Genomic DNA, 23,307 nt, shown 5'->3' on the forward strand with positions numbered 1-23,307 from the left:
CACACAGCCTTCCTCTCTTCCCCTTTAATCCTAGAAGCTGCATTTATGTGCCAGGAAAACCAGGACTTAGGAGGGCCTTTTTCTGACTGTTGGGCGGCCAAGACTGCAGCTGGCTAACATTCTCAGGGGCCATCCAGAGCCAATGGCTCCAGGAGGGTGGAAGCTGGAGGAGGAATCCATCCTCACCTCGCTCTAGGCTTGCTGTCTGGGCCTCTGGGTACAGAGCTGGCAGGTGAGAAAAGGGAGACTCCTCCGCCTCGGTAACCCCCCCAGCTCTTCCCGCAGCAGGGTGAGCATCACGCCGTGCATTTGCTGTGTGGTTTGGACGAGCTTGCTGAGTTTTCTGCCTTTTGTTATGATACTATCAGCTGTTCCCTCATAGTTTCAGGGTATGCACACCACTCTGTTTATACTTGGCAGCACGAAGCTCTGTAAGTTTGTGTACACAGGAGGCCACCAAATGTCTGGAGAAAGAGGAGGGAGGCGAGAGCATGCAGACTTTTGCCTAAGTGACAGTGAGATTCAGTTCTTACCTAGGAAGTTGGTCCAAGGATCCCAGCCTCGTCCCTCCAGCCACCATAATAGTGGACATCATGACAGCCTGAAGGGATGCAGGGCTGGTCCAGGGAAACATTCCTGGACATTCTTTGATGTGACTCTGGCTTGACTCTGCCCTTTCACAATGTAGCAGATGGAGGTTCAGAGACGTGAGATGACTTACCCAGGGTTGCACTGGCAGTAGAAGAGCTAATCTGGGATGGAGGATGCCTGTTCATGGCTCTTGCACCCCAACCCATCAGTCGTAATTTAATTTCATACAGACACGTATTTACATTTTCACAAGCAACAGTAGGAACAATGGTTTTTTAGGGGGTAAGAGGTTTAAATATTCCCAGTAGCCTGCGAAGAATGGAGTACAACTCTCCCCAGTGTCTGTGTCACTTTCCTGGAGAGACAGTGCAACCCCATGCGATGTCTTTAATATAACAAGTCTTAATACAACAAAACTGAACCTCTTGTAGTGAACAGGGTTTAATGTCTGATCCAACCCTCACACCTCAGAAAGCTTTGTGCGGGATATGTGTATACTTGCATGGGTATGTTGTGTGGACACATGTACACGCTATCAAGGGATTTTTGTTGTAATTTTTTTGTTGCACCAATATCGCAAATGAATTTCTGGAAGAATTCATTGCTTCCAGAAGTGACTGTTTCTGGAACAATCTGTCCTTCTGTAGACACTCAGGCATGATTCATTGTTGTGGTGGTCAGTATTCCTAATTCTTGCTTTTGGTGTGTGTGGGTGATATTGGATAGGAAGTACCCAACTTTCTACACCAGAAGTTCAATTAGAAAGTGGTTATGGGAACTGGCAATACATTTTCCCATAAAAACAATGTTATATATGGCTATGTGGTTTAGTTAATCCTTGAAACTTGTTTAATTTCATATATAGTTGAAATACTGCCCATTTGGAATTAATGCAAGTATGAAACACTACTTTTTCACCACTCGTGCTTAAATAGAACTATAAAACCAACTATGAATTCATTTTTAATTATCATGGATGTTGGTGGTAAGCATGAGCAGTTTTATTGGCAGTGCAGGTAGATGAAGACTTTGTGAGAATTTTGGATGGACCTTTAGATATTCTGAGTGTTCCAGGTATTGACGGTCTTGGGTGTTGGGTATGGATAATTTGACTTTTACACTTATGGCCTTCTTATTCTCTACGACAGTATGAGCCCTGGGGTTTAAGTTGATCAGATGTGATTAGGGCTGGGCTTTTGCTGAAAAAGGGAATGAAGTGAAGAAGGAGAGAAAGAGGGAACCACTGTTCCTCCTGGGATCACTAGGTAGGAGCAGGGAAGAAAGTGGACAAAGAAACTGTCTGTGTATGTGAGCAGGGTCACCCTACTGTGTGGGTGTTTTCTGACACTGATTTTTTTGGGGGGTGGGGGGAGCAGGAGAGAGCTGATGCACAGCCCACCCACATGGCTCAAACCTAACCACGTGGTGATCCCCCTGAAAGCCCAGAACCCTGAGCTCTCCCCACGTCTGATGTGGCTGAGTCACCCCAAATCAGCATGTCAACACCACTACGGAAGCCCAGTCGCATGCAGCTCCATGAAATAAATACCCTGTTAGCCAGCAGGAGTGATCTGCTTTCACTGATGACCTTCTGAAACCTGGACCCAGCCAGAACCCCAGAACAATGCCACAGACATGGCTCCTGGAACCCCCCCTGGGATATCTGGTCAACCTCGTATGTTTGGGGAGTGGGAAGAGGTCAGAGGGGGCAGAGGGGCTGGAGAGCACCCCATAGAGGGAGATATGGAGCCTGGGACAAAGAGGGGGATTGAGAAAATTTCGAATGGGGCAGAAAGCTCTGCTTGTCTAGAGGCAGTACAAAATTGGAAGGCTGGCCTGAGATGGGCCCAACTAGACCTTGAATGGTAGAGGGAGGAATGGAGAGAACTCGACGTTGTAAGTCTTCCCTGCAAGAGAAGAAAGGGGAGGGTGAGGATCACTTCCCAGCACTGCCCACCAGGGACACTGACCCTACCCCTGGTTTGGCTCAAGTTAAAGCAAATACAGTGATGTCTCACTAGCATCACAGGTGCTGGTTAGGGAGAACGTATCCTAAAAAGCACGTATTGTGCTTTTGATGCTGACAAATGCTTGGTCTAGAGAAATAAAATTTGGTGACGATGGTCTGAAGGTAATACGGTCTATTCTTTCAGTTCTGAAAATCTCTCCTTGAATCACACCAGCTATGGATATAAACCATGTGCTTTTTGTCTCCAGTGGAAATACTTTTCAGCAACGCAGATTTCTTAAGAAGCCATCAGCACACATTGAGATTTTTTTTTTTCCCATTGTGGCACAGTGGAAACGAAGCCGACTGGGATCCATGAGGATGTAGGTTTGATCCCTGTCCTTGCTCAGTGTGTCAAGGATCCAGCTGTGGTGTAGGTCGCAGACACAGCTCGAATCCCGTGTTGCTGTGGCTGTGGTGTGGGCTAGCAACTGCAGCTCTAATTCGACCCCTAATCTGGGATCGTCCATATGCTGAGGCCCTAAAAAGCCCCCTGCAAAAAAAGAGAGAGATTTTTTTTTTAAAAGGGTGAATTTTATGATATACAAATTTATCTCAGGAAAGCCAATTTTTATTTTTATATTTATTTTTTCCCTTTATTGGCTGCCCCGTGGCATGTGGAGTTCCTGGCCCGGGGATCAGATCTGAGCTGCTGCAGCAGCAACGCTGGATCCTTAACCCACTGCGCCAGGCCGGGAATTGAACTTGCATTCCAGTGCTCCAGAGACACAGCCGATCCCATTGCACCAGAGTGGGAACTACACATTGAGACGATTTAAGAGACAAACTTATGGAACTCCTTGTTGTGTTTATGGTAAGAATGTTGTTTTCTTTTTGAGGATCAATGGAAGAAATTTCTCTGAGGTCTTCATTCGAGGAATAGTTGTTTTTCTCCTAAACACTTGGCTTTTATTTTATGGACACTATAGATTTTATAACTGACCATGTTTCCCCCCCTTTTTCCTGTTTATATTCAAATTTGAAGCGATTTTGAGCCAGTGAACAGACCCTCAAAATCTGCAGAACTGAAATTTCATCCTTAGCATCTTCGTCTTCTGTTTTTCTTTTTTTCCCCTTTAACATATATCTGTGTTTTTCTTATACATCTATTGTTTTTCTTTCATTACATTGCATGTAATTTTTAAAAGTCATCTTAAATGATTCTGAGAACAAGGTGGTTAAATAAATACAAAGGTGGCAAAGGGGTGCCAGCTCACGCGAGTCCATTTGCTGACTGTGGTTGGGTGGCTCGAACAACAGGCTATTCATAAGTACAGGAAATTTGCAAGACTGATGTTAGAAACTGGAAGTACCTGCACTATTTATAGTTGCATTTTTAAATAAATTCTTGAATCTGAGCAGTGAATATGTGCTATTCTAACTGGAAAGGTAATTATCAAATTCCTTAGTAGTCACTTGGCCATGGCGTAGAAGTATACTCTATGCTCAAGGGAGCGAGGGGCTGGTGATTTCTTTCATCTAAGCAGCGCTGTTTTCTTTTTAAGGTTAATTCCATTCAAAGATCAAAGTCCAAATGCTTAATCAAAACCACTGATTTTGCAAATCTGCAGTCAATCTTGGACTAGATTTGCAACCACCAAACACTGAAGAAAGTGAAGTGAAATGGGCCCAGGCCCTTAGAAAATACATAGTGTATTGAACATATTTTTTTTTCCTAGTTAGTACTCAACACTGAACCCTATTGCTCTTCAAGTTCTCTCTCTCTTTAGGAATAAAAAAAAGACCTTGATACCCTGTCCTTTGAATTACAGCTATTAGGACAATTGAGAGAGGGGTAAGCCAGCACGGGAATGGGATGCAGAATTATGAGGGCTTGGATGGCTGCAAGTCTTAGTTCTTGTACTGGATGGGCTCACTGCCAGTTGTGCTGTAAAGACACGTGGATGAAGGCTTCTGTTCCTGAAAAGGGCTCACAGTTGGCAGAGGGGTGACAGTCTTCATAGGAACCCTTCTTTTCTTGGCTGACAGTCCAAGGAATCAGATGCTAGCACCACGGTTGGCCACCCCAGCAGAAAAGTCATTGATGTTGGAGGTTTCCGTGGAGTCCAGGTAAGTACCAGGCATTCCCCAGGTCCCCCTCGATCATAGGCTCCACTTATGCAGTTTCTCCACAAGCCTCCTCAAGATACCTCAGGAGGTACCTTGGTGCTGAGGTTGGTGCTGCAACCTGCACCATTCCAGGTTCCAGGGATGGGCTTAGGATCTCAGGTTGCTCTCATTCCGAAGTCTTCACATAGATGATGCCTGATGAAATGAACCACCCAGAGATGATGTCCCACGTCCATCCTTTCGCAGGGTCTTTTCTGGAACTCCCACTAGGCAGGCATGACCTTGGCATTCTGCCCTTGCAATCTTTTATATATACATATAAAAGATTATATATGTAATTATAATACATAATTATTACAATTATATATAATTATAAATATTATATATTATTATAAAAGATTATATATAAATTATATATTATATGTAAAATTATGGCATAAAATTATAATAATATATATAATTATTCTGTATATTATTATAAAAGATTATATATAAATGATATAATATATAAATTATAATATAAAATAATATAATTATATAATTATTCTGTATATTATTATAAAAGATTATAAATTACATATTATATATAAAATTATGAATTACAATTATAATAATTATATATAATTATTCTATATTATAAAAGATTATATATAAAAAAGATTATACACACACACACACAAACACACACAATTTATTTATTTATTATTTTTTTGGCTGCATGCATGGCATGTGGAAGTTCCTGGTCCAGGAATTGAACCTGAGCAACTGCAGTGACAATGCCAAATCCTTAACCTCTAGGCCACCAGGGAACTCTCTGTCCCTGCAACCTTGACATCTGTGTACAAGCAGGCCTGGTAGTGAGCCTCCACAATACCCCTGCCACAAGCTTTGTCTACTCCCATGGCAGCCGTATGGACCTGGGGGCCCAGGGAAGCGCTTGGAAAGCCAAGCGAAGGGTGCTCGTCTGTGTCTGTGAGAGTATATTCCTGCTCCGCTCCAAACCAGGAATGCTGATTTCTCACCATGTCTGTGATCTGTTTACACGTGTGCCTTCAAATGGTCTCTGTGGGCTTTCAGTTGCATCTGAAGACTTCACAGAACACCAGCTTATTGGGGTCCTTGAAGACAGCATCCTGAAACACAGTAGCAGGGACAAGATACATGTCACTCTTGGAGCCTTCAGACTGAAAAGTCTAGAGCCATCAAAGTGCCACTTGGGCAACTCCTCTAGCACCGTTAATCCAGATTCACGTAGCTTGGGCTTTCTCATCCTAAGGCAGGCACACGACCACTTGCTGGATGCTTTTGTTCAAGTGGGACTGGCTGAGGTGGCCGTGGTGAAGGTGTCCTGAGTGGCCAGTGGGCAGCAGGGTGGGCAGGTGGCGAGGATGGGGTGCGGGAGGAGAGGCAAGGTGGCTGGGGGTGCTACCCAGATACTCCACTTTGCCAAAATTACCCCTTTTTTCTCAACTGGGAAAAGAAGCTGAGGCTAGAAATGGTTTGAATGGGACAAGGGGAGAGCGTTCATTTTCTAAATCGCTCCCTCAGCCAAAGTGTTCCTTCAGTTTCTCCTTGTTTCATCTGGTCTCAAGAGGACATGGTGATGAGCCTACTTGTTTCTAGATGGTACAAGTGTTGGGTACCATCTGGACCCAATGGTACATGGTACCATCTGTACCATGATGATGATGGCTCAGCATCACGCAGCGGGGGAGACAGAATATAGGTGTGATTTATGGAAGTGATTCCGTCTTCTTGGGTCTGCTTCCTACAGGGCTAACCGGAGGCCAACTGAAAAGAAGAAAAAAAAAATGCATCCTCCTTCCTTTGGGCCCTTTTCCATTGGGAATGATTCTGACTCTCACCTGCTTAGAATTGAGGATGCCAAGGGGTTTTCTGATACAAATATTAACAGTGTGGAGAATTGGCCCAGAGTATGGAAGGGCGTTTGAGAAGCAAAGAATCAAGCCCACTGTATTCTTAAAGAAAAGACGTTTAAAAAAAAAATGACAACTTCTAGATTTCAAAAGACCATCTTCTGTCCAGCTTTTCATTTAGAAAATATGGATAAAGTAAATATTCATTTGTACACACCTGCCTTGAAAAAAGCCCTTCAAAAGTGCTTGGTAGTTATCCCTGAGTGGTGGGATTCCAGGGGATTGCTTTTTTCCTGGTTTGGATCTATGGTCTGATTTCCCCACAATGAATGTGAACGACAGTATTGTTGGATGCTAAGTGGAGGTCAGGTCCTAAAGTCAGTATGTAAAGAAGAAAAGCATGTTCTGTAAAATTATCCCTTGAAAATAACTTCCCTCCTAAAATGGGATGTATGCATGGCTTTGTGTATCACAAAGTTGTTGTCTTAAATTTAGGAGCAAGATCTATGAAAACGTACACATCTTCTTACATCAGAATCCGCTCAAGGTGCCAAACCAAAAGATGCTAATTGTTGGAGGACCTGAAACCAGCTGCTGAGGGAATATCTGCCATTTGTTCCTCCTTCTGTGGAGCCTCTGCTCGCTGAGGGGGGAATGGCTTGAGGCAGCATCTTCACTCTTCATAGCGCTTTCGCTCTCTCTCTTCCCAGAATGTGGTGGGGGCTTGTTTTAAAGCTAGTTTGCAAGGCAAGCCAGTCTATTCACCTAGATTGCATATTCTAGATCAACAAAATTAGCATTTTATTCTATGGTGGATTTGTTTCATTAAGTAAACTGAAGTTTTTAAATTCTTTTTTTTTTTTTTTCTTTTTTGCTCTTTAGAGCCACACTGGCGGCATATGGAAGTTCCCAGGCTAGAGGCTGAGAATCAGAGCTGCAGCTGCCAGCCTGCACCACAGCCACAGCAATGCGGGATCTGAGCCACGTCTGCAACCTACACTGCAGCTCACGGCAATGCCAGATTCCCGACCCAATGAGCAAGGCCAAGGATAGAACCTGCATCCTCATGGGTACTAGTCAAGTTCATAACCCCCTGAGCCACAAGGGGAACTCCCTGAAGTTATTAAACTCTTTTTTTTGGCATTGGTATTTTTTTATTTTTCATTTTTAAAAGTTTATATGGTTTTTATCTTTTCCATTATAGTTGATTTACAGTGTTCTGTCAACTTCTACTGTACAGCAAAGTGACTCAGTCATATATACATATATATTCTTTTTCTCACATTATCCTCCATCATGTTCCATCACAAGTGACTAGGTATAGGTTCCTGTGCTACACAGCAGGATCTCATTGCTTATCCACTCCAAATGCAAGAGTTTGCATCTATTAATCCCAAACTCCCAGTCCACCCCCCCACCCCCTTGGCAACCACAAGTCTGTTCTCCAAGTCCATGAGTTTCTTTTCTGTGGAAAGGTTCGTTTGTGCCATATATTAGATTCCAGATATAAGTGAAATCTTATGGTATTTGTCTTCCTCTTTCTGACTTACTTCACTTAATATGTGAGTCTCTAGTTCGATCCATGTTGCTGCAAATGGCATTATTTTGTTCTTTTTGGGGGGCTGAGTAGTATTCCATTGTATATATGTGCCACATCTTCTTAATCCAATCATTTGTTGATGGACATTTAGGTTTTTTCCATGTCTTGGCTATTGTAAATAGTGCTGCAATGAACATAGGGGTGCATGTGTCTTTTTCAAGGAAAGTTTTGTCCAGATATATACCCAAGAGGGGGATTGCTGGGTCATATGGCAGCTCTATATTTAGTTTTCTAAATTACCTCCATACTGTTTTCCATAGTGGTTATACCAATTTACATTCCCACCAAGAGTGCATGAAGGTTCCCTTTTCTCCACACCCTCTCCAGCATTTGTTATTTGTGAACTTACTAGTGATGGTCATTCTATTCTGTTTTCTATTCTGCTTCATTGGTCTGTATGTCTGTTTTGGTGCCACTACCACACTGTCTTGATTACTGTGGCTTTGTAATATTGCCTGAATTCTGGGAGAGTTAAGCCTCCTGCTTGGTTTTTGTTCCTCAGGATTGCTTTGGCAATTCTGGGTCTTTTATGGTAGCATATAAATTTTTGGATTGTTTGTTCTAGTTCTGTGAAAAATGTCATGGGTAATTTGATAGGGATTGCATTGAATTTGTAGATTGCCTTGGGTAGTATGGCCATTTTTACAATGTTAATTCTTCTAATCCAGGAACATGGGATATCTTTTTATTTCTTTGAATCCTCTTTAATTTCCTTGATTAATGTCTTATAGTTCTCATCATATAATCCTTTCACCTTCTTGATCAGGTTTATTCCTAGGTATTTAATTTTTGGGGGGTGTGATTTTAAAAGGTGTTGTATTTTTATGTTCCTTTTCTTTCTTTCTTTCTTTTTTTTTTTTGTCTTTTTGCTATTTCTTTGGGCTGCTCCCGTGGCACATGGAGGTTCCCAGGCTAGGGGTTGAATCAGAGCTGTAGCCACTGGCCTATGCCAGAGCCACAGCAATGCGGGATCCGAGCTGCGTCTACAACCTACACCACAGCTCACGGCAACGTCAGATCATTAACCCACTGAGCAAGGGCAGGGATCGAACCCGCAACCTCATGGTTCATTGTCGGATTCGTTAACCACTGCACCACGGTGGGAACTCCATGTTCCTTTTCTAATATTTCATTGTTAGTATACAGAAATGCAACAAATTTCTGGATGTTAATCTTGTATCCTGCTACTTTGCTAAATTCTTTGATCAATTCAAGTAGTTTTTGTGTGGAGTCCTTAGGGTTTTCTATATATAGTATCATGTCATCTTTATAGAGTGACAATTTTACCTCTTCTCTTCCAGTTTGGATATCTTTTATTTCTTTTGTTTGTCTGATGGCTGTGGCTAGGTCTTCCAAGACTATGTTGAACAAAAGTGGTGAGAGTGGGTATCCTTGTCTTGTTCCAGATTTTAGGGGGAAGGCTTTCAGCTTTTCTCCATTGAGTATTATATTTGCTGTGGGTTTGTTATAAGTAGATTTTATTATGTTAAGGTATGTTCCTTCATACACACTTTGATAAGAGTTTTTATCATGAATGGATATTGGACTTTGTCAAATGCTTTTTGTGCATCTACTGAGATGATCATGTGGTTTTTGACTTTTCTTTTGTCAATGTGGTGTATGACGTTGATTGATTTGTGTATGTTGAACCATCTTTGTGAATTTGGGATGATTCCCACCTTGGTCATGGTTCATGACCTTATTTATATGTTGTTGGATTCAGCTGGCTAAAATTTTGTTGAGAATTTTTCATCTATATTCATCAAAGATATTGGCCTATAATTTTCTTTTTTGGTAGTATCTTTGGTTTTGGTATTAGGGTGATGGTGGCTTCATAGAATGTCTTTGGGAGTGTTCCTTCTTCAGTCTTTTGGAAAAGTTTAAGAAGGCCTGGTATAAGTTCTTCTTTGTATGTTTGGTAGAATTTGCCTGTGAAGCTATCTGGTCCTGGACTTTTTGTTTGTAGGGAGTGTTTTTATTACATATTCAATTTCATTTCTAGTGACCCATCTGTTTAGTTGATTTATTTCTCTCTCTCTTTTTTTTTTTTTTTTTTTTTTTTTTTTTGCTATTTTAGGGTCGCACCCTCAGCCCATGGAAGTTCCCGGCTAGGAGCTGAATAGGAGCTGTAGCCACCAGCCTACGCCATAGTCACAGCAACTCAGATCTAGTTCTTCTTAATTCAGTTTTGGTGGGCTCTAAGTCTCTAGAAAGTTGCACATTTCTTCTAGGTTGTCAAATTTGTTGTCATATAATTATTCATAGTATTCTTTTATGGCTTTTTTGTATTTCTGCAGTATCCATTGAGATTTCACCTTTTTCATTTCTTATTTTGTTTATTTGGGCTTTTTCTCTCCTCTTCTTGGTGAGTCTGGCCAGAGGTTTGTCAATTTTGTTTTCCCTTTCAAAGAACCAGCTCTTGGTTTTATTGATTTTTTTCTATTGTTTTTTGAATCTCTATTTTATTGATTTCCTCTCTGATCTTTATGATTTCCTTCCTTGTGCTGACTTTAGGTTTTGATTGTTCTTCTTTTTCTAACTCTTTGAGGTGGTGGGTTAAGTTGTTGATTTTACATTTTTCTTCTTTTTTGAGGAAGGCCTGTATTTCTATGAACTTCCCTCTGAACACTGTTTTTGCAGCATCCCATATATTTTGAATGTTGTGTTTTCAATATCATTTGTTTTGAGGTATTTTTTAATTTCCTTTTTGATTTCCTCATTGACCCATTGGTGTTTTAGTAGCATGTTGTTTAGTCTCCATGTAGTCAGTTTTTTCTCACATCTTTTCCTGTGGTTGATTTCTAGTTTCATGCCACTGTGGTAAGAGAAGATACTTGAAATAATTTCTATACTCTTAAATTTGTTGAGGTTAGCTTTGTGCCCCAGTATGTGATTGATCCCTGGGAATGTTCCATGTGCACTTGAGGAGAATGTATATTCTGACTTTTTTGGATGTAATGTCCTTAAAATGTCAATTAGGTCTAACTTTTCTATTGTGTGATTTAGGATCTCTGTTGCCTTATTGATTTTCTATCTAGAGGATCAGTCCATTGATGAAGTTATTAAATTCTAAGGTGAATTTGTTTCCACTTTGCATAAGGTTATGAAATTTTAAGGTATGGGGAGGTTGGAATGGGGTAGGTCTGGGTATAAACATAGGACCTTTGAGGAGACTGGGAGGGGTGTGCCCACCGTTGCTTGAAGCTGGAAGCTGTGGGCTGCTGTAGTAAGTCATCAATGAGAATGGCTAACAGGGTCATTTTCCCATTTGGGGTCCTGCTCCAGTTAGGTTGGGGTGGGGGACAGGAGAACTAAGTTAGAGGGATGGGGTGGAATCATTTTTATACGTCCCTCTCCTTTATTCTTTCATCCCCAAATGGAAACAGGTCCCCACAAGACTGGTATGTCACCAGGAGATGTCAGGGGTCCCTGGCAGAGGGAATACTGGCCCAACACTTACTTACTGAGCACCTATTACATGTGAGATACTGGGCCAAGAATTGAATCTTCTTGGGGACAACTTATACACCTTCCTTCTTCCCCACCATGGGACAGGAAGATAATGACAGAGAAGATGCACCTATGGCTGCTCAGTGCCCTCTCAATTCTGTGACTCGTCCAGGCTCATGGATCATGTGGAGCAGGATAGTGGAGTTAAGACCTGGATTTTGGAGTCAGACAGACTTGGGTTCAAATTCCACCTCTGACACTTGTGAGTTGTGTGACCTTGGACAAATTAATTAGGTTTTCTAAACATTAAGCAAGTTATTAAGTTATTTCATAAATGGGAAGGATCCTTACTGAGCACCTACTCTGTGCAAGGTACTGGGGATAAGTTCTGAGCAGTGTTCTCTGCCCAAGAACCTTATAGACTATGGGAAAGACTGATATTCATATGTCTAAGTACAAACTGTGGTAAGTTCTCCAAAGGGAGAAGGAAGAATATTTTGAGACTGAAGAGCTGTGGCCCTCGTTTGAGTCATTTTCAGGGGAGGGCTTTAATAGCTGCTTAAAGTTGAGAATTGTGGGATGAGAAGGTGCCAGAATATGAGTGCGGGAGAGACCATTCCAGCAGAGGGCAAAGCATTTTTCCCACCTCCAGCTGATGAGACCCACCCCTCAATCCCCTTCAAGCCCTTCTTAGCTAAAAATAAACTTGCTGAGCCTCAGAAAATCCTGTCACTGCCCTTAGGACCCCCCCGCCCCCACCACGAGAGAGGCTTCTGTGGCTCTAGACCCTGTGTTGCACCCCACAGGATGTGTGGAGCTGGTGGTCCCCAAACTGCAGCCCCCAACTTTCCTGGCTAATTTTGCCTCCCTGGGAGTGTGTCTCCAGCAAGACTGGGCTCCCAAGCTGGGCGCCCGCCAGTCAGTCTGGCCAGGGAAGGAACTATTTTGGGAATTTTTATGATGGAACAATATTTTTTGGGTAAACAAACGGAAAGCTGTTAAACAGGGACGTTCACCCCCTAGCTCCTGGTTCACCTTTCTCCACGTGGAGGTGTCACAGAGGCAGCACTGTCCAGCAAGGAGAATGTCCCCAGGGCTGCCTACCTTCATGCACACCCCATCATTCCTCTCAGGATAAACATCTAGGGAAACTGGGGAGGCTGCACCCTCCCCACACCCTACCTGGGGTTCTTTGCAAACAAAAGCCCTTGGTGTGGTCTGGGTAGGGGGGCGCTGGGCCCAGCCTGATTAACCCCTTAAGGCTTGAGGGTGGCCTGGACTTGGAATGTTAGCTCTGGAAGGGAATTGAAAGAACATCAGCCACCTCCCATTTTCCATCCCTCTAAGCAGGTGAAGGAACAAAGGGCCAGAGTGGGGAGACTGCTTTCCCAAGGTCACAGAGCCCGCCAACTGCAAATGAGGTCATAGACCCAGACACCAGCCTCCTAGTGCTGTTTTCTTCCTTCAGGAACAATGAGCCAGATCATCGGTCGTGAAAAGGAAATGGTAGATGCCAATTTGGTATTTTGCAGAGAGCCTACAAACTAGAGACTCATAGCCAATCATGAATCTACTGAGTTCCTAAGCACCGACCCCGTCCTCAACATCTCCTTGGAGAGGATTCTCCTTATTTCTTGGGACCAGATCTTTATCCCAGCCCCAACCTCCCCTGGCCTGGTGTCTCTAGGTACTTGCCTCTGATTGGCTGTGTGGTTCTTGGGAGGCCATCCCTGCCCAAGCATCCCTTTTTCCAGCACTTCTGTCATCTCCTGTTCTACCCAGTGACTCCTAAGCATCCGTAGCTGCCAGGGCCCCATTTTCTCAGACTGGGCTATGGTCATTTTTTAATGTTTGTGCTCAGAGAAAGATAATCAGGGCCTCCAACTGAAAACGGGATCAATGCATTGCTTTCTCCCTACTTTCAGATTTAGGAGGTCACTATATTTTTATGACAATTATAGCTGTCTTTCTTTCTTTCTTTCTTTCTTTCTTTCTTTCTTTCTTTCTTTCTTTCTTTCTTTCTTTCTTTCTCTCTCTCTCTCTCTTTTTCCTTCCTTCCTACCTTCCTTCCTTCCTTCCCTCCTTTCTTTCTCTCTTGCCATGGCATGCAATGGCTCGAGGTGGGATTCTCAGTCCCAAGCCCAAGTCTAGATTTCAGACCAGGGATTGAATCCAGGCTACAGCAGTGAAAGCATGGAATCCTACCCACTGGACTACCAGGGAACTCCCTATCTGCCTCTTATTGAGTCCACCAGGCCCTAATAGATATCTTTTTATTTCATATTCATAATAGTCATGAATGGTATGGATTAGTTGTTCCGCCTTATAGACGAAAGTGCTGAGGGCCAGAGAAGCCCAAGATCACATGACCGATGAGTATTGGAGCTGGGATTCACTCTAGCTCTATCTGGCTCTAATCCCTCAGCTCTCCCCACCAGGCTGCCTCCAGGTGTGAGACGGAGTCTGGCCAGGATGGTGGCAGAACCATGTAGTGGAAGGGGCTTTGTTTAAGCTCCAATGGATCAAATGCTGGGGTTGAAACAAATGGACAAATAGAAATTGACCTGAACTGATCAGGAGTCTTCCATTTTTGCATGATAGAAACCCAACTCAATAAGCTTACGTAAAAGAGAGCTTACCTTCATTTGTGTGCCCAGGAGGTTGGGTTGCATCTGGGTTTAGGAACGGTGTGATCCAGGATAGTCTTTTTTTTTCTCCACCTCTTGCCTCTGCCTGGCTTACTCTTTAGACAAGCTGTCTTCACATGACAGGTATCAGTTGTTGCTGGAGCCCCCAAATCATACCCTCTCACCAGAAAGGGACTATTTCTTTCATAGCTTTGGTGAGAAACTCCCAGAAGGATTCCTATTGGCTGGCTTGGGTCATGTGCCCATTCTTTGAGCCAATCATTGTAGCCAGGGGGATGGAGGCCTCTGAGCTATGCTGCCCTCAGGAAGCTTCAGTATCTGATGAAGGAGAGAAAAGATTTAGAGAGAGAAACAACAGATTACTTCAGGGGAACTGGGAGAATGCTAGCACCCTTGACAATCAGAGGGGAAAAATTAGGAGGAAGGGTTACTTAGGAATAACAATACTAATGATAACAACAGTAATAAGCGCCATTTATTACAGCTCTAGGAGCAACATTTATCACAGCTGTTAGAGCTCTTTCACACACCTTAAGTCCTCATCTAACTCTGAAAGGAAGGCAGAACAGATGTTGTCACTGACCTCATTTTAGAGATGAGGGACAGGTTTGGAGAGGATAACAGATGTGCTCACGGCTGGCAGGAGGCAGGTCTGGGACTCGGATGGTGAATTCACCTGCATGTTCTCTGAATCCTAGTTCCAGAGGGAAGACATGCTGAGTGTGAAGTGCTTGGGGTCCTGAAGGCAGAAGCTACTCTCCAGGTGGCAGTCACACCTGAGCATGTCACTTTGGGGTCATTTAGCTTAGCATGATCTCCTGCTAGGTGTTACATGTCATGTGGGCAGGGATCTTTTCATTCCAGTTCACTACTCTGCCTTAGTGCTGGGTGGTGTGCTTGGCATGAAAGAGACCCTGAATACAAAGAGACCCAGTAGTGTCCTGTTAAGGACCCGAGACTCCCTGGCGGACGGTGGGTGAGGACCAGAGCTGCAGGACAAGGACTGAGCCTTGGGGAGTGAGTATGGGGAGAGAAAAGGAGTGGGAGCCAAAAAGCAGCGAGGTTGGCCCCAGCTCCAGACAAACTGCCGCATGTATCACAAGCTTCGCATCTGCTGGGCAGACCAAGCTGGACCTATGGGAACTAGAGGCTATGAAAATCTGATCAGGGCAACTGGACTGAGTTGGCATCATGTGAGTCGTGCCTTCTGGGCCCCATCTTTGCTGTTCCTGATAGCACATCTCTTTAACTAAGTTCAAGTTAAGTCGGTCAAACTCCATTTACTGAGCACCAACTACATGCTAGGCATTGTCTACACATTGTGCAGGAGATGTAGGGCGCTTTGTAAGACCCAATTTTGAGGGTCATTTTAAGGGTCACTCATTTGTTTAACCCGCATTATTTTCCAGGTACTTTACTGTGTTAAGCACTGGTGTACAAGATTTGGTGAAATTCTTATTCTAGATAGAGTGAGGGACACATTTATGCCCAACTGATCACAATACATACAATGCGATAAATGATTTGATATGCATTTTTTTTATGGTCGCACCTGTGGCACATGGAAGTTCTCAGGTCAGGGATTGAATCCCAGCCACAACTGTGACCTATGCTGCAGCTGTGGCAACACCTGATCCTTTAACCTGCTGCGATGAGCTCAGATTGAACACTCTACTCTGCAGTGAACCAAACCACCACAGATTCTTTTTTTTTTTTTGGCTTTTTGCTTTTTCTAGGGCCTCTCCCACAGCATATGGATGTTCCCAGGCTAGGGGTTGAATCAGAGCTGTAGCCACCCACATACGCTAGAGCCACAGCAACGTGGGATCCGAGCCACGTCTGCAACCTACACCACAGCTCACGGCAACGCCGGATCCTTAACCCACTGAGCGAGGCAACCTCATGGTTCCAAGTCAGATTTGTTAACCACTGAGCCATGGCGGGAACTCCCTATAGTCAGATTTTTAACCGACTGTGCCACAGTGGGAACTCCCCAAAGCACTTTTTATTTATATATTTATTTATTTATTTATCTCTTGTCTTTTTAGGGCAGCACCCACAGCATAAGAAGGTTCTTAGGCTAGAGGTTGAATTGGAGCTGTAGCTGCTGACCTACACTACAGCCACAATAACAAGGGATCCAAGCCGCCTGCATCTGTGACCTACACCACAGCTCACGACAATGCTGAATTCTTAACCCACTGAGCAAGGACAGGGATTGAACTTTCGTCCTTGTGGATACTAATCAGGCTTGTTAACCACTGAACCACCATGGGAACTCCCCGAAATACTTTTTAATATGCATATCAGGAGTTCCCACTGTGGCACAGTGGGTTAAGAATCCAATTGCAACAGCTTGGTTTGCTGCAAAGGTGAGGATTCCACCCCAGCCTGGTGCAGTGGGTTAAGGATCTGGTGTTGCCGCAGCTGCAGCTCAGATTCAATCCCTAGCCCAGGAACTTCCATTATGTTGTGGGTGTAGCTATAAAAAAATTATCTTTAAAGTACTTTGGTATTATAGAGACAAAGGAGACGAATTTTTGTTTGAGAGATTCAGGGAACTCTTGATAAGGAGATGTCATCTGAGCTAAGCTGGCAGAGCAAAGGAGAGAGGTGAATGCAGGTCATGTTTAGAGGATGAGTGGGGAGAGTAAGGGGGAGGCGATGGGAAGAAAGGGGGGAAGGAGACAAGGCTTGAGGACCAGTTCAGGGATTTCCACTTTATCCTTGGATGCCCTGGCCCCTTGCTAGGGAAACCCTGGTCTCCTATGGGTCTAAGCCTTGCCATTCAGGCATCTATTGGTTTCATACTTTGTTCTTTGGTCCGCATGTCCTGTTTATGTTTTTTGCCCCTTAAAATGTGAGCTCCTAGTGGTCAAGGTCAGTTTCCATGTGTTGGTTTTTTGTGTATGCTGAGCCTGGGACAGTATGGACCATAACCCCATCCCCTGGCCAGAAGAGCCTGGCCACGAGCGCGACAGAGTGATTAGGCAGCAAACTCCAGGATACTCAGAGCCGCCGAAACTGGGCCCTCCCTGAGCTTCCCTCCTCAGCCACCTTTGGGTTCACCCATGATGTGTGTGCTGATTGTCCACTGAGACCCCTTCCCCTTCTCTCAGTGGTAGAGCTGAGGTTGAACCGGGTTCATGCCACCCAGCCTCCTGTGCTTCTTGGTATGTCTGTACAACTACTTTGCAGCCACTGGAATGCGAGTAGGCGTGATCCATGTTTGAGTTGGCCCTATAAGGAACCCGAGACCTCTCCCCTTCCCCCTTCTTGTGGCAGGCGGTGAGGACCACTGGAGAAGCCATTTTGGACTCAGCAATGGAAGCTGTATGTTGACGATGGTAGAGTCACCTGATGGCCCAGACCACCTACCCATGTCCTGGACAATTTTTTTTTTTTTTTCGGTCTTTTTGCCATTTCTTGGGCTGCTCTCGTGGCATATGGAGGTTCCCAGGCTAGGAGTCGAATTGGAGCTGTAGCCACCAGCCTACGCCAGAGCCACAGCAACTCGGGATCCGAGCCCTGTTTGCAACCCACACCATAGCTCATGGCAATGCCGGATCCTTAACCCACTGAGCAAAGCCAGGGATCGAACCCGAAACCCCATGGTTCCTAGTCAGATTCATTAACCACTGAGCCACGACGGAAACTCCTGTCCTGGACATTTTAAAGCCTCTTTATTATAACAGCTTAGTCTGTACCTAAATCCGTTTAGTAGAAGAAACCTTGGACAACTAGTTCCTTGTTGTATGGCCTTGCACAAGTCACTTTATCTTTCTAGACCTCAGCTGCCACATCTGTCAAATGGAAATATGAATAACTCCTTCCTTGCTCTGTGGCAAGTGGCTAAGAGCCGCAGATGAGGCTGAAATTTGAAAAGCGAGGGAGCATGGGAGTCCTTGTGGCTCACTGGTAATGAACCCAACTAATATCCATGAAGTCGTGGGTTCAATCCCTGGCCTCGCTCAGCAGGTTAAGGATCTGGTGTTGCCCTGAGCTGTGGCGTAGGTCTCAGATACGGCTTGGATGTGGCGTTGCTGTAGCTGTGATGTAGGCCGGCAACTACAGCTCTGATTCGACCCCTAGCCTGGGAACTTCCATATGCCGTGGGTGTGGCCCTTAAAAAAAAAAGAAAAAGCAAAGCACAGGAGCAGGGCGAGGGCACGTGGGGAGCATCATCTCCCAATCATGGTTTATCGCTCAGTCATTTCCTCTCCAGGAGTTTTTGAGAAGCTCAGTCAAACTGCTGGGCCAGCGAAGCAGAGCCGGGGAGGGCCCTGTGGGTGTTCACCATCTGCCTGGAATAAGTCTCCCCAAACTTTCAAGTGCTCAGAAAACACAGAGTTTGTCTTGGCTGCGACGGGCCAGGCCTAAGGAAGTGATCTGGGTCGAAAAGCTTTTGCACGATTGTAAGTAATGGGAGTGCTGAACCCAGTTGAACCTCATTAAAATGCCGTGGCGGGTTGAGTGTTTATGTTACATGCTCACGATGTTTGAATGTTTAAATTCACATGAAAAAACCTACGCACTGAGATGAAGTAATGGCCAGGGTCTGGGCCCCTATTTTAGGATGAAGGGTACTTGATGGTGACAGCAGTGTGGACAGAACACGCTGCCTCTGAAGTCCACGCAGGGCCCCAGCTCAGAGGGGACCCATGCTTCCTGCTACGCTAACCCACCGTGAGCACGATTTGCCTTTTCTCTTTAACCCAGTGCTGGGCACTCAGGCCTGCTCCACACACCCCTGGCCGATTTATGGTAAGTGAAGGACAGAGTGCGTGTGATTTGGGGGAGGTGGGCAAAGAGCGGAGTATAGGGGTTCGTTGGGGAAATTGACTGAGAAAGGAAGGCTCTGCAGGAAAGAAATAAGACTTGTATTTGACAAACTGGAAACGAGTTCCTGATATACCTCACAGTAAGAGAATAATAGTAAAACAAATTATGACCTGATCGTACATTCTGTTCATTAAAGAAAAAAAAAAAAAAGACTTAATTGTCTACTCTGCACCAGGGTCCTGTGTTATTAGGTTCTGGGACAAAAGTCCTTGGCTTCATCTTATGCAGCTAATTTTTTTTTCTTTTCTCCTTTTCTTTTTATAGCCGCACCTGTGGCATACGGAAGTTCCCAGGCTAGGGGTTGAATAGGAGCTGCAAGTGCTGGCCTACACCACAGCCACAGCAACATGAGATCCAAGCCGCATCTGAAATCTAGGCCGCAGCTTGCACCAGTGCCAGATCCTTCACCCACTGAGCAAGGCCAGGGATCGAACCTGCATCCTCATAGACGCAGTCAGGTTCTTAACCCACTGAGCCACAATGGAAACTCCCTGTGCAGCTATTTGTTTATATATTTATTTAAATTTAATGTTTAAAATTGGTTTGTTATAGTTGATTTACAATGTTCTGTCAATTTCTGCTCTGTAGTGAAGTGACCCAGTTATACACTTATATACAGTCTTTTTTTTTTCACAGGATCCTCCCTCATGTTCCGTCACAAGTGATTAGATATAGTTCCCTGTGCTATACAGCAGGACCTCATTGCTTATCCACTCCAAATACAATAGTTGGCAACTACTAACCCCACACTCCCGGTCCAGCCGCCTCTCTCCCCCTCCCCCTTGGCAACCCCAAGTCTGGTCTCCATGTCCATGAATTTGTTTCTTTTCTGTAGATAGGTTCATTTGTGCCATATATTAGATTCCAGTTATAGAATATGCAGCTATTGGAGTTCCCATCGTGGCTCAGTGGTTAACGAATCCGACTAGGAACCATGAGGTTGCGGGTTTGATCCCTGACCTTGCTCAGAGGGTTAAGGATCCGGCGTTGCCGTGAGCTGTGGTGTAGGTTGTAGACATGGCTCGGATCCCGTGTTGCTATGGCTCTGGCGTAGGCCAGAGGCTACAGCTCCAATTTGACCCCTAGCCTGGGAATCTCCATATGCTGCGGGAGCTGCCCAAGAAATGGCAAAAAGACAAAAAAAAAAAAAAAAAAAAATGCAGCTATTTAAAATTATAGCTATGAAGCTTATATAACAACATAGAAAATACTTATACATTTAGCAAGCAGCAAAACTGATGTACAATGTGATTACAACTGGATTTTTAAAAAAAGATAGTTGGGGAGTGAAGTGAGAGAAAACATGACGAGGAGGTAGTGACTGTGGGGTGGGGGTGTAGTTACGGCCAACTTGTCTTTATTTTCCTCACTTCCTGTACTGGAGTTGTATTCCACTCATACATTTTTCTCAAAGTTTTTTGTAAAAAAATAGGAGGGGACACTGGAGTTCCCATCGTTGCTCAGCAGAAATGAACTTGACTGGTATCCATGAGGTTGCAGGTTTGATCCCTGGACTCGCTCAGTGGATTAAGGATCCGGCGTTGCCGTGAGCTGTGGTGTAGGTCGCGGACGTGGCTCAGATCCTGTGATGCTGTGGTTGGACTGGACCCCTGGCCTGGGAACCTCTGGATGCCTCAGGTGTGGACCTAAAAAGACAAATAAATAAATAAATAAGAAAGGAAAAAAAAAAAGAAGAAGGGACAGCATCTGACCCGAGAGCCCCTCCCCCATTAACCACCGGGTGCAGCCAGCCTTCGAGGAGCCCCTCACACTAGACCAGCTGCTGCTCCTGTGCCAACTGACTGCTGACCTTTCCCAGGTGTCAGGCTCTGCTATTTGGAGATTGAATCATAGATGTTAAAGTTTGGGAGGGGTCCAGATATGCAAAACAGCACCGCTCTTCTCTGGGAGGCCAAACTCAGCAGCCCTCCAGTAGAAATGGAGAGGTCCCCATCCGGCAGAATGCGGGGGCTGACACTGCCCCCCACTCTCAGGGCCTGGGCGCACATCCTTTTGGGGCAGAAGATGAAAGCCTTGGCCAGTTTCCCGCCTTGGGAATGGATGGGCCAGGTACCGCCGGCCAAGCCAAGCCATGCCAGGCACTCACAGCTGTGCCTGCCCACCCCTGGAGAAAGCAAAGCTTCCATCTGCTCACCCCAAATGAGCCTGCCAGGGCCTTGACTCTGAGATGTCGCTTGGAATCAGACAGACCCCCAATTTTTAAAACGTTACAAATATTTAACCGAAGAACGACATGCACGTGGTTAGAAACATAAAATGGTACAGAAGGGCTCATAGTTCAAAGCAGACCTCCGTCCCATGTGCCTTGGGTGTAGTCCTGTCTCTTGGAGGCAGTAGCTCTCAACTGCTTTGGTTCTTGGTTCTAAGTTATATAACATGCTCATCCTGCTGTGTCCTGGTGGTTCCTTGAGGAACTTTATCTGTTGTCTCTCTGCTGGGATAAAGCAGGATTTACCTCATCCGTAAACTTGGGTAGACCGGGAGAAGCACCATCCAAACACCCTCTTCAAAAATGGACTTGCTGGAGTTCCTATGGTGGCTCAGGGGGTTAAGATCCCGGCATTGATTCTATGAGGACTCAGGCTTGATCCTTGGCCTTGCTCAGTGGGTTAAGGATCTGGCGTTGCCACAAGCTGTGGCATAGGTCGAAGATGCAGCCCTGATGCCACCCCTGGCCTGGGACTCCCAGATGCTGCAGGTGCAGCCATAAAAAAAAAAAAAAAAAAAAGGACTTGCTGTCCAGCTGTGGGACTAGTGGTCAGCAGATGGCTGCCAGCTGCCGGCTCCTTTGGGATCAGCCTCAGTGGTACAGAGCCACTTCACCCAGGGCATCACGTGAGGGAATAAGGCCAGGCTATTTCCGCTCAGTGCGGGACTTGGCCAGTGAGTGTTCACCTCAGAGTTCGGGGCTGGTCAGTGGAGGCGTTGTGGAGTCTGCATTGAAGTTTGACTTCTTCCTCTGCCCAACCTGTTTCCTTCCCATCCGTTAGGCCAACATTTGGCCCACGCCAAAAGGTCCTTGATATTTGATCCTGTCCAAAATGTCCACGGAGACATTTGGTCTATGCCCCCAAAGCCCTTGAAATTTAGTACTGGTCCATGGAGCATGGACCAAACACATTCATGGATGTTTTGAATGGAACCCAGGTTCAAGGGCCTCTTGGCATGGACCAAATGTCCTATGGATGTTTTGGAGAAGACCAAATGTCCTGCAAGGTCCTGCTCTTTTCACAGGACCCGTCTCAGTGTCGGCTTCCAGGGAACCCATCCTCTAACAGTTGCCCTTGTCCCTCTTCCAGTTTTTTCTGAATATATCCATTTGCATGTACAGTCAACTTAGCGGCAACTACATTTCCCAAAGTACCCTCCCCACCAGGGTTCCAAGTTAGGGTTAGCTATGAGGGACATTTGGAGGCAAAATTTGGAAGGCAGAGGTGAGGCAACAGCCATTTCCACTCTCTGAAAGTTTGGTGCAGGGCCAGGTGCCACTGCAGCGCATATCTGTCACTGACACACGCCCTGCCTTGTTAGCTTGCAGACTGGGGCTCCTCCACTCCTCCTAGTTCTCCTTCAGCTTGTCTGTGTCCTGGGCTAAAGGGCATGTGCAGCTTCATGCAGGGCCAGCTGCTTATCCAGAAATTCATCCACACCACGGTGATTGGAGGTGGAGACAGATTCAGGTTCCAGGTGTCCTTGTGGATTCCAGGGTGTCCTTCCTCTTCCTTGCTTCCATCTTTCCTTCTCAGCTGCTGGTCCTGCTGACCACAGGTCCAACTCCAGACACAGAGGCAACAGGCTTACATAGACTATTGAATCAGGTCCCATGACTGTGAAAGGTCTAATTCCCATAAAATAGTCCCCCTTTTCTTGAACTCTATGGTCACTCTTTTTTGTTCCCCTGTTGATGACTTCATTTCATCAGCTCTCATTTGTATTGGACTCCTTACCCATGAGATATTAGCATCAACAACACCCCTGTCTTCCTGTCACGTTTTCTATAAAATTTGTATATTGTCAAGTGTGTTAACATTATATCCTGACCTAAAACTCTAATGAACCTTTCCCTTTTGGTTCATAAGCCATTCTAAAATTTGAAGACCATTAAACAGCAACTGAAATAGTGTATTTTGCGTGAGTAAATGAGTGTAAGTCCTGGTGATGGTCAATAGTTTTATTTCTTTCCCTGTATGTCCAAGGGTA

The 23,307-nt window shown here is 45.0% G+C and overlaps 1 pseudogene; it reads right to left on the reverse strand.

Moving 5' to 3' along the window:
• Nucleotides 4,451-23,307, reverse strand: part of LOC110261758 — a 61,452-nt pseudogene continuing 42,595 nt past the window's right edge.

The sequence above is a fragment of the Sus scrofa genome, chromosome 7 (genome assembly GCF_000003025.6).
Source record: "Sus scrofa isolate TJ Tabasco breed Duroc chromosome 7, Sscrofa11.1, whole genome shotgun sequence".
Classification (NCBI taxonomy): domain Eukaryota; kingdom Metazoa; phylum Chordata; class Mammalia; order Artiodactyla; family Suidae; genus Sus; species Sus scrofa.